This window comes from Pinus tabuliformis, chromosome 6 (genome assembly GCF_031772625.1).
Source record: "Pinus tabuliformis cultivar Carrire ecotype Pingquan chromosome 6, CPIR1, whole genome shotgun sequence".
NCBI lineage: Eukaryota > Viridiplantae > Streptophyta > Pinopsida > Pinales > Pinaceae > Pinus > Pinus tabuliformis.
This window is the reverse complement of record NC_142292.1, coordinates 796,952,166-796,965,349: the sequence shown is the minus strand read 5'-3', so window position 1 is coordinate 796,965,349 and position 13,184 is coordinate 796,952,166. Positions and strand designations below refer to the sequence as shown.

General features: G+C 36.0%; 1 pseudogene; it reads left to right on the top strand.

The window, feature by feature from the left end:
* The first annotated feature begins 8,449 nt into the window (after positions 1-8,449).
* LOC149261207 (uncharacterized) lies at positions 8,450-9,631 on the top strand (annotated as a pseudogene).
* Positions 9,632-13,184: the final 3,553 nt, after the last annotated feature.

Here is a 13,184-nt window from a genome sequence, read left to right as displayed (position 1 = left end):
CCACGACAGGGTTGGTACCCAAGTTAGAGTTAAAGAGGAAGAAACAGTAAGTCAAACACTAGAAGATTCCTCTCATGGGGTAAAAGGATCACAACAAGGCCACAGTAAGCCCCCGAGAGAGAAAGAATATGCTAGTACATGCAGTGGTAATAATCAGAGTATGGTGCAACACTATATATTAAGGTACCATTATCATCCCCTCAAGGCTTCGATTGCTGAGGAGAGAAAAAATATTTTAAAAGTAGAATTTGGCAACTTTGAGGCTATAATTAGCAAAGTGGAAAGCTTGCAAAATTTTGTTTAGAGACATCATGAGAAAGTTACAGATGCTGATACACTCTTTGATCTTACATCCACACTCCTTGATACTGTTAACAAATCACAAAACAATGATGGTGATACTCCATTTTATTTTATTAGTAGTGAAATTCTAAGAAACTATAATGACCAGGCATATGGAAGCAAGTCTTTGGAGGTAAATGACGATCAAACCCAAATATCATGGATAAATATTGGGCTGTTAGCTGCTTTTGTTTTCCAGCATGTGGCAGGAATTTTCACTATGCTTGGACCAATGGATAATGAACCCAAGCAAACGAAAGTTATAGTACAGAGAAAACAGACTAAGACGACAGAAAGCACTTGACCTGAAGCAATGAAAGAGTCCCTGGAAGATGAAAAATCAGAAACAGACAAGAATATGGCAAGCATATTTAACATTTTGTGAAAACAGAAGCAAGCCAGATTAGAGATTTTGGTTCTAAGATATAATTTTCCCAGATAGTAGAAAACATCTTTGCGTTATCATTTCTAGTAAAGGATGGTAGATTCAAAATAAATGTTGATGAAAATGGAAAACATTTTTTTATCCCCAAAAATGCTCCTAGAGCTACAGAAATGGCATTTGGAGAAGCTTCTTACAACCAATTTGTTTTTCGATTTGATTTTAATTACTGGAAGTTGATGATGGAATTTGTTTAAAGTGGTGAGGAGTTGATGCCTCACAGACCCAATCCACTTATGATTCCTTGTTCTGAGAAGGCTACAGAGACTCCTACCAGAGAGATTTCAAGAAACAGGGATAGAGTGGTACCTGAAACTCTTGAGGTGTAGGAGGATTAATGTGGAAGTGATGATGGTGGTGGAGGTCTTCAAAGACCAGCACTGAAGAAGCGAAATAAGTGTCTCCTATGACTTTTGCTGCTTTTTTAGGTGCTTTTTGTTGGAAACTATCTCTGTTTCTAATAGTGCATTGTAATTCATACAGGAAGCTAATCTTTAATTTAAGCAATCTGGTATATAAACAATGCTATCTTGTTCTCATAATTAGTTATAATTATGAGAACAATGTCTCCTATGACTTTTGCTGCTTTTTTGGGAGCTTTTTGTTGGAAACCATCTCTGTTTCTAACAGTGCATTGTAATTCATACAGGAAGCTAATCTTTAATTTAAGCAATCCAGTATATAAACAATGCTATCTTGTTCTCATAATTAGTTATAATTAAGTTTACTGGCAGTGCAAACCCCCGGTCATGTAATACACCCCTTTAGGCATGGTTCCACGGCCTGGGTAGAATACTAGCATCGTGTAAAAGGAAATTGTTAATGTAGGATGTAAAGTTTGACCTGTTAAACCATGATTAGTCTCCTTGTGACAGTATGTTGTAATTTTATGTTTGAAAAGTATTTTGAGATACCACACAAGAACAAAGTTTCTGATTGTATAGTTGGTTTAATTTGAGAATACATAGAGATGAGAGTAAGGTAAGGCCAGGCAAAAATAGATGTAAATAGAAAGGTTCAAAAAACTAGCTAGCAGCCCTTACCATACCCAAACCCTTTTACTGGCACTACAAGGATAGAGAGATCCACCCAAAGGCATGTGGAGAATAAGTAGGGATATGCATGCTCTGGATTGACTAATTTCTTGAGCCTAGCTCAAGTAGGTGCAACTAGTAGATGGCAAGAGATTGGGAATATATATCTGTTAAGTATGTGTATATGAAATTCATTATGTCCCCTTTTGATTTTCAAGGTGGGAGGAATGCAATGAAGAAAGGGAGATCATATTTGTCCTCTATATCCCACTTATCAGGACACTAGGATAAGTCCCAATAATAAGGGTTGGGTTCGCACATAATTATATGATTGTAAAAGGCTATCATGAACTTTATTATGCTAAGTCATCCTTTAGTTGAGTTTCATCCTTTAGTTGGAGCTTCAAGCAAGATACTCAGCCTCTTTTAAACCCTTCAATCTTCCTGGAATAGCTACAAAACAACCCTATTTAACCCACGTTGAATCCCTCTTCTTGCTGTGATCTTAAACTTCAAACTTCAGCCCTTCTCCCTACAAGAGCACCCAAGAACAACACTCAAAACGGACTCTCTTTCACACGTTGTACCTACAACAAAACATGAGACTTCCACATTGCTTCTAGTGCTTCTTTCTTGTTGTCTTATGGATCCTTCTTACAGTGGATAGGGCCTCCCTTTGACTGCGTCTAGGGCCTCTCTGAGTGCTGCTTTAGATCTTTCTTGACTGCACCTATATTCTTCTTCTTGATGGCTGATAAGGGCCTCCCTCTGGCTACGGATTAAGGCCTCCTTTACTGTGGATAAGAGCCTCCCTCTGGCTACGGATTAAGGCCTCCTTTACTATGGATAAGAGCCTCCATTTTGTTGCGTATCTGCCCTCTCTTGACTGCATCTTAGGCCTCTCTCTAGAGTGCATCTTAGGCCTCTCCCTTGTTGTGGCTAAGCCTCCTTTTGACGATGGTTAGGATTGTCTTTTATTGCAACTAGTGCTTCCTTTTTGGTTGTGGCTAGAGCTCCTTCAAGATTGCGTGTAGGTCTCCCTTCATGACTGTAGCCAGGGCTCTTTTGTGACCGCAACTAGGGCTCACACTATTGCAGCTTCCTAGCCTCGTGTTGCTCCGGGACTCCTGTACTGTAGCACTCTCTGTTGCTTCATCCGCACCCACCTCTATCCACATCCGCCAGTCCTACTACTCTCTCTTCGGGGCTCCCATAGCAAGGTATAATCCAAGAGGTTAGGTACCTCAAGTATCTGCCCCTCATCACTTGTATTCCTCCTGACTATACCTCAATATCTCCCCACCTCTTCTCTAGATGTACATGAGCACTCCCTGTAGTCCCTAGCATGCCCTAGGACACTACAAAATGAGCACTAGCGCATTAACTATGGTAAAAGGTCACTTTCTTGTTAATTTTGACCATGAATATCTCTTCTAAAAAGCAATATTTCTTAGCTTTGTTTACGTTAGTGGTTTGATAAGAAAATTTCTACAGTCTCTTCACTGAATTTCTTAAAGTTTTTACATTTATGCTTTTTGACAAAAAAGGGCTAACATTTTACCCTAGCTAAGTAAGGATTCTTTAAATAAACTTCTATCTTGGTTCCTTTTTGTTCCATATAAGCTTGGAAAAGTGTCATGAATTTACATTGAAAAATGTAAGAATCTAATCTTCTCCAGAAACAATCAAGCCAACTCTTTCATTTTGCAGATTACCTACCAGTTTTGGACATATTCTTTGAAATTTTTATGCTGAAGGTGTTGGATTTAGGTAAGTGATACAAAATGCACACCTACAGTTCTATTGTTCACCTATTAGACGAGTGAAAATTATAGGCAAAATTGGAAGGGTTGGACATGAATGTTCCAACCATACTCTTATTGGCCTGCAATACATATATTCATAACACATACCTACACTACTATTGTTCAGCTATTCTGCTAGTGCATATTGTAGGCAAACTGTTAATGTTGGACTTCGTTGTCTCAAGTTCACACACCAGCGCTAAAGATGCAACGTATTGTGTGCATCCTTAGATATGTTTGACATTGCAAGCTAACATTTTAAATAAATGCATGTATAAAACTTCTATATTAGCAAAATAACCATCAATATTTTTTTCTAGCATTTTGGGCTGAATTCACAATAATATGCTAAAAAGTGTCATTTCAATGTCTGGAAATTAGGCTATATAAATGTGAGATATATACTCTACATCTTTGGGTTATCTCCTTTTCAAATCTGAGTTTTTTTAGGCTACATGTTAATTGTTTGAACTTTGAACTTTGAATAAATTCCTAAATGGTCTCCATAAATACTCAAATGAATGGACTTCATAAGGCAGTGGTACCATAAATTGTGTTATTTCAAAGATTTGACTTCCATATTTTCACAAAATACAATGTCCTCAATAAATACTTATATGTATAGATACTTATGTTTAGGATTATATATGTGTTGGAGCAATTCCTTTATGTTTTACTATAATCCTGATGCTGACAAGCTTTAGTTGACTTTTTTCATCAATTTTTCATAGAATATGCAAAAGATTTCATTGTCAAAATGTGGCAAAAATTACATTTCTCCTGATTTATTTTTTTATTGTTCATGACAAGATAATCATGTTGCACGAATGAGCTATCCTACAGTTTGTTTCAATTTGTGGATATTTTTTTTCCTCCCATTTTTTTACAAGGATGTAGATTTGATTTTCATGTTGATGGTTTTTACAAGTATCTTATCTAGCCCCAAATGTTGGTAATGGAGTAGATCTTAAGAAGTAGTCATGGAAACAGACTATCAGAGGTTAATGTTACAATACCACTTCCACCTTGTATCAAATTTTTTTTAATGGTAAGTGACATAAAGAAGAGTTATTTAATGACAGGGTTGAAAGGGCAACCTCATGTCTTAGTTCTAAGTCATTTATTTGTGTTTCTGAGCTCTAATTCATCTATTTTTGAGCTTTACCAGATCAATTATTTCACTACTCCAATATGCATGGATTGTATTTCTCACCCGATTTTAGTTACTGGAAATGGTTGATATAACATTCAATTCTAGGCCACCTTTATTTTAAGTCAGAGATTTTATTGATTAAAAGGATGTTCATATTTTTATTGGTTTACTTGGAGCTTGATTTAAATTTTTTTATAAATTCCACATGGATGTTATTTTTTTAGGGTGAGCTCTTTGCACCAATAAGGTCAGATGAGTCCTAGAACATAGGTATAGAACAAGAACATCTTTGGCCTTTGTTGTGTATATGTTATTCTTTATATCATTGATGGATGGTTATTCATTATGTAAAACAGAGGATGGGAAGGTCCTGCAATTCTCTTAACAAAACAAAACAAAATGGAGTGGTAGAATTGTGTTTTAAAGGGTGAGCCAGAAATCAGTACTTGAAAGGTAGAACTTGAGAATGACAAGCTATCTGATATGGATCTAGAGACACAACAGACCGTGGAAAAAAAATGATGGTATTGACGAGTCTTCCCAAAAACTAAGCTCTAATTGTTAGACCACTGCCCAAATTTCAGTTATCTGCAATGGGAATAGTGACTCTAGCTTTATTTGTATGAATAATGACTTTGGCCATTGTCCTATTCATTTCCTATGAATGATTTTGATTTTCAAACTCCAACTAGTTTGTTGTTAAATTAAGTAAATATTTGATGACAAACTTATAGTTTCAAATCTCTTTTGTAAATCTATTTTCTTGAGCAAATTTGTCTTTTTACTTTAGGTACTATAGATTGCTACTGTGTGACATATGCTATGATATAATTTCCTGGATAAATAGACAGAAGTGTTGTACAACATAGTCTTTTTAAAATCTAAAGAAATAATATTTCCAAATACAAAGTTTATTAATTAAGAACATCTTTTAGACTTCTTTGCTAAGTTATTATTACATTTCAGTAGGGTATTTTGTGTATGCTAATATTGTGTTGTCTCTTTGGTTTTTGTCAGGTAACAATGGTTAATAAGGAATGTGTTCTTGAGTAGCAGGCACACATTTATTCTACTATCAACAGGAAACTCCATGGTTTTCAGGCATGGCAACAAAAACGTAGATGTTAGTGGGATATCCAAAGTTTGTGTTGGATAAATTTAATACTAGTGATGATTTTGATTCCTTGTCAGATAAAGAATGTCATGAGTCAAATTCAAATAAACAGAAGCAACTCAAGAATGAAGGTGAAGCTATTGCTTTCTGTCCAAGTCAATTTCTTTTATTGGTTGGTTGTTGTTATGTTTTGAGTGTGGACTTGTGAAATTCCAATTGCATGTTGGTTTATGTAAAGGGGATATATATATATATATATATATATATATATATATATATATATATATATATATATATATGTCGTTCATGGTTTCTGGAGATATGTGTTACATTTGCATAGAAGTTTAGATATCATTCAGATATCTAAACACTAAAGAACAACAACAATGATATTTTTCTTTCACTCAACCTATAACATATTGCATTTGTCTTCATCAATGTTCTTCTTCCATATGTTATCAACTTATGACATTTCCTTTGCAATATTTGGTGCATTTTCTAGTTATAGGTCATTTATAGACTATAATCTTCAAACTTTCACTTCTAATTGAGTAATCAACTGAACATATTGATTCTCTTATACAAAATTATTTTTCCCTCCACCCACTTTTCATAACTTCCATAACCATTAGGTAGGGACCTGCAGCTTCGATGTTGCTTTTCTTGTTTAGTAAAATGTTGTCGAGACTTTAATTTATTGAAAGTTGTAGAATTTACAATTTATGAAGTTTCAAGGTATAATTTTAAAAGTCTAATTCTTTAAAGGGTGCTAGCTCAATGGAAGAGCACATCCTTTACAAGCAGGAGGTTGGCGGTTTGATTCCATTGTGCCCTAACATGATCCATATGGAATGAGCTTTTGACCATCACCAATGAGCTTTGGTGACATTTTTCAACCATCACCAAAATATGAAATGGTGATGTTCAATGAATGTCACCATATATATGCATCAATAGTGATGAACCTCAAAGGGCTGTAACCATAATTATTGTTCTTGATATGAAATGGTGACAGTCGATGCCCGTCATTATAGTCATTATTCGTGATGGACCTTGAATGTCACCACAACACCTATACTTATGAAAATATGGCTTTTGGTGAGGGTCAACAAACGCCACCATATATATGCAACGTCACCATATATATGCAACAATAATAACGGCCATGAAAGGTCCATCACAATAAATTGTTGTTGTTCATATGGAATGGTGATGGTCGCTATCCGTCATTATAATCCATATTCATGATGGACCTTTAATGTCACCATAACACCTATACTTTTAGTGGCGTTTAGTTTTTTGTAACGAAGGCTATGGTCCGTCACCATTGCTCATATGAAATGGTGACAGTCGCTATCTATCATTATAAATCATTATTGGTGATGGAATTTGAATGTCACTACAACACCTATACTTTTGGCAATGCCACCTTTGGTGACATTCAGTTTTTGGTGACAGAGGCTATGGTCCGTCACCATTGCTCATATGAAATGGTGACGGTCACTATCCGTCATTATAAATCATTATTGGTGATGGACTTTGAATGTCACTACAACACCTATACTTTTGGCGACGCCACTTTTGGTGACGTTCAGTTTTTGGTGACGAAGGCTCTTTTGACCGTCACCAATGAGCTTATGGTGACATTTTTTTCCCCTCACCAATGTCCTTTTTTCTTGTAGTGAATTTCATATGAGAATAATCAATAACATTGTGCATTCCATATATTTACAATATTCCTTGAAGTTTTCTTGTGTAGAATAATCTGGAAAGCTGGATAATTGGTACACCATTTCTAAAAGGAAAGCCAAATATTTAAAGGCTCCACACACTTTTGGGATTTCTATGAGCTGTGAGTCAGACTACAGACCATTAAATCATTTGATTGGGATGGAATTTCTTTGTTTCCATATGCCCTGCATCAAAAATTAAGAACTGAAGGCCCAGCTCAGCTCCAAATCTCAGTGCCCCTACATCCACAACACATACAAGTCAAAACATTGAAGCCAAGTCAAAAACTCAAAAGCCAAGTCAATCTGGAGTGTAGCGCTGTGTTCTTGGCTATGGCGCTATGCTTTTGGACTATGGCGCTGCGCGTATCCCTTTGGCGCTGCACGTAGGACCCAGTACACTTTCAAAACTCCCATGTTCAAAGATCAAATATGGCATTGCAAGGATACTCTAGCAGGCAAGATCCATTCTTGGATTTGCGTCTCAAAGTTTCAATTCTCAGAAGTTGATGGAGGCATATTCCTCTTCATTTGGCAGCTTCAGCAGCATGAACTGAAACAACAATGTGACCAGAACCATGGTGCGCGACTGCGATCGGCGGAGCTCTGGTTTACTCCAGGAGATCTCCATAGGCTTGGAGAAGGAAGCATCGTCCTCTTTCACGACAGCAATGGTCATGTGCATTTTCATCTGATGGGCGGCTTGTTGATGGTGGACTAAAGGTCTTTGAAAATAGTTCGTAGTGGGGGTTTATTCATGCTGCAAAGAACACATAAATTGAACTGCATCCTTTAGAAGGGAAGTGAGGGGTTTGAGGTTGCCATGTAGTTGGAATTGACTCAAGAATAAGAGTAGAAGTTTGGCCATTTATTCTTGGAGTATATGACTTGATGAGTTCCAAGAGAGAAAGGGATCTTGAAAGAATTCGCATGAGAGCCGAGTATGAAAATTTGAGACAACAGTGTGAGTTTCTGCAAAGTCAATAGGATAGTGATGAGACAAATGACGAGGTAATTTATTGCAGTGTAGAAGAAAAGAAACTTGGATCTAAACAAGATAATGCAGTTGTTGCATCTGCTGAAGACGTGGGAAGATCCAGCAGATCTGTTTTCACAGAATCAAAAAGCATAGATAAAAAGGGTTCTAAGCTCCTAGACCCTTTTTCTACTGGTAACAATTCGTAGAGAATAGATGAGGCATCATCAGACTGTGAAATTATTATTGAAGATGATTCTGTGATGGTCAAGTATGACCTTAGTGATGAGGATAGCCACAGAGAAAATGAGGACCATTTGGATGGTGAATCCACGGATGAATATAATCTCATTCTAGTCAAGTCTTCTATTAATGTTAATGATGGGCACACACAAGATGGAAAATCTTTAGACGTTGAAGTAAAGTTTGACAGGATAAAGAGCCTAAAGGAAAGGGGTCCTAAGGTGCTGGAAGATTTTAGTACATGGCAGAGGATAATTCGTCTTGATGCAGTATGCATGAACACAGAATGGATCCCATATTATCCTTCCCAAGCAAATGTTTCAGAGGAAGAGGCATTGGTGTTAGGTTTTCATGTTGGATTAAAAATGATGAGAACTTAGAACCATGTCGTAAGAATCATGCTGCAAGATTAGTTGCAATCCTCAAGACTTATGCTCTCTATGATTCTGAGATTGGATATTGCCAAGTAATGAGTGATCTACTGTCCACTTCTGTTTCATTGATGGATGATGACTATGAAGAATTTTGGTGCTTTGTCCACTTTATGTGCATTGCACATGAAAATTTCATATAAGATGAAACAGGTATTCGCAGACAACTAGAGATTGTTGCCAAAATTATTAAAGCAAAGGATCCACAATTATATAAAATTTACAGAAACTCCAGGCTGAATATTGCTTCTTTGTATATAGGATAGTGGTGGTGATTTTTAGGAGAGAGCTCATGTTTGAGAAGAATCTCTGTCTGTGGGAGGTCATTTGGGCCAATCTAGCTATGGCGCTGTGCTTCTAGAGTGTGGCCCTACACGCAACGCTTACACCTGGGAAACAAACGAGACAACAAGTTGATCAAACAACTCCAAAATTCGTGCAGACAGGTGTAAGGTGGCAGTCAAAAGGAAGATTTTGTGGAATATGGTTCCACACCTGAACGAGCAGATATAATAATATCAATCCACTTGGAAAACCTTCACATAATTTGGGTTTTCAAAAACTACTTCTCATGGTTCTCAAGATAGTTTGGGATTTTAGTTGCAAATTAGTTTATAATAGAGTTTTATGATAGGATTTTATTTTTATTTTTATTTTTTATTTTTAATTTCCTATGTTGAGGAAATAAAAATAGATTTGTAATTTAGTATATATAGGATTATTTTTAAAAGATAGAGGTTCGATTTTTGCAAAATGAAGAGGCATTTAGACTATGTAAAATTTCTTTGAATATTGTTTTAATAAAGCAGTTTTTGCCCTTTAAGCCTGGGATCCATCATAGTGCTTAAATGTCCAGTATATTTTTCTCATAAATTCATTTACACATTATTTCTTTTCTACTATGATGCTCCTTTCATAATTATTTTGTTGTTAAATGTGTGGTTATCTTTTTAGAATCCATCCCCTGATAGATGCTCTGTTGAGTAACCCTGTGCTTCTCTTTCATCTAAAGTTGTTGCTGCAGATCCATCCCCTATTTGATGCCTACAGGGCAGTGGGCTTTCTCCCCTATTATTCTTACATTCGTAATCTTTGATCTGGCTGAGCATTGCACTTATTTTTCCCCTAGTTTTCTGACATAAACTGGCATTGACTCCATAGGCCAAATGGTCCTTTCTCTTGATGTTTTCAACCCAAAAACTTTCAAAAAAATCCGCGTACTCCATAGCTAGCCTAAGATTTCATTTATTGCAGCCACATTGTGTTGGAAAAGAGAGAGATCTCTCTGGTCTGGCAGGGCTAGATGCCAGATCAAAAGCTTGGTCTGTGGTTACCTCGGAATTTCCTCTTCTCAGCCTTGAGGTACATTCTGAGTGCTAACATATTCATCACGAGGTGTTGTTATTTTCCCATAATTATTAACAAACTTAAATAATACCCTATCAACTCGAGAAATCCTCAAAATGCCTTAAGTTTTGTAGATTTTCCATTCCTTTATGGCTTTAATTTTGTTAGGGTCTACCTTAAAACCCTCATGAGATACATTATGATCCAAATATTCCACCTCATGTACCCCAAAGAAACATTTAGAGACTTTTGCATATAATTGTTTCTCCTCCAACAGTTTGAGCACCCTATCAGCATGGTGAACATGATCTTCCAATACTTATTGTAGATTAGTATATCATAAAAAAATACTAACACATATTTTCTAAGGAAGGGTGTGAAAATGGAATTCATCAAATCCTGAAATGTGGAAGGTGCATTAGTAAGGTCAAAAGGCATGACCAAAAATTCATAATGACCTTCATGATTTCTAAACATTGTTTTTGGAATGTTTTCTATCTTAATTCTAATTAGATGATATCCTGAACAAAGATCCAACTTGGTGAAGTAAATTTCTCCATGTAATTCATCCAACAATTCATCAATGACATGAATGGGAAATTTATATTTAATAATGAGCTTGTTGATCTCTCTATAATCCAGACACATACACCATGATCCATCCTTCTTGTGCACCAATATTGTTAGATAAAAGAAAGAACTTTGATAAGTTGAATTATGCTTGCCTCTAGGATTTCTGCAACCATACATTCAATTTCACTCTTCTAGGCATAGGGATATATGTAAGGTCTTATGTTTGGAGAAAAACTTCCTGGAATTAATTGAACAGCATGATCATGATTGCGAATAGGTGGGACACCTTTGGGTGTGTCAAATACATTGGAATGATTATCAAGGACTCGTTGGAGATCTTCATAATTGGATGACATAGATGTTTGAACATCTAGTGAGCTTAATTGTGAAATTATCCATCATTTTTCCTTATTCAAAAGCTTTTTCATGCCATTAGAGTTGATTATCTTCCCATGTTTCATTGTGATACCCCTTAATTCAAATTTATTTCCTTCCCAGAAAAATTTCAAGGAAGTTATTGATAATTAAAAGTTATCATCCCTAAAGATTGTAACCATTGGACTCATAATCCAATATTAGCACCACCGACTGGAATGGAAAGAAATGGACTATTCAACGCTTATCCCCCATGGTTAGATTAATATTATGGCACTTTCCTAAGGAATTTATAGTTCCTCCATCAGCCCCAAGGGTTATCTCAATTGGTTGAGTCTCGTCGTATAAGCACCTCACTAATGGGAGGTCATAGGATAAATTATCCTTGACACTCTTGGGGTTAGGCTAATCAAATAAGTCGATGGGATTTAAAGTGGTCCCTTCAGGTGGATCTTCACGGGATTGTTTATGTGGATTTAGTGGCCATTGATTCCTAGTGTCTATGAACCACATTAAAAAAATATATATAGTTCCTCCATGCGCAACCATCACTTGACACTCTGGTGTTGTATATAGAAAGAATTCAAATCCTTTATTATCTTACACTGAATAAAATTATGGGTACTGCCCCAATCAATCAACATTATTACCTTTTCCTTCTTGATATATCCTTCTATCTTGAGAGTTTACGGAGTGGTAACCCCGCTAATGCATTACAAGATATGGTCAGATTTATTTCTTCTTTCTCAAGATATGGTTAGATTTATTTCTTCTTTTTCAACCCATAGGTTGGTTCCTAGTGTAAATATTATTCTTTTGATTTTTATTGTTCCTTTTCTTCCTCTTCGCAATCTGTGTAAAATAATTTCTTCTAAACACACTTATGACCTTTAGTGTATTTTATATCACAACTATAATAAATCCCTTTTACTATTTTTTCCTCCAATTGTTGTGATGTCAACCTTGTAGGTTGTGGGAGGCTAGGTGTGGCAACACTTCCATATTTATAGTTGTGAGTCGTAGACCTCCTTGTTTCTATAGTTTTGCTTTCAACATTTCTTGCCACCCTGAATGCATTCTCCAATGGCTTAGGTTCCAAAAGAAAAACTTCATGTTCGATGTTATCCTTTAAAGTCCCTATGAATGCATTAGTAATATGATCCTCTGGAATATTAGTTACCTTGATATTCGATCTTTGGAAGTTCTCAATGTGCTTTGCAATTGAACCCCTTTGTTTGAGATTTATCAACTCAATAAAGAAGGTATTGCTTTTTGTATCCTCATAATGTGCTATCAATTCCTCCATAGGATTTGTCCAAGTGACAAGTGATTTACAAGAACAAAGTGATTGGGTTCTAAATATAAAGATGCAATGTGTACCTTTTGTGTATGTTGCACATCATGTAGATCAAAGAACTGCTCCATTTATAGTATCCATGTTCCCAGATCCTTTCCATAAAACTTCCTCATATCGATTTTTGGAATGTGGGTATTCGACCAAAATTTAGAGTCTCTAAAATCATGATTCACAATCCTTTTTTTCTCAACATGAGTTTCATGGAATACCTTATCACCACTAAAAAATATTTCTTGTATCAACTTTGTCAAACCTTCCATTT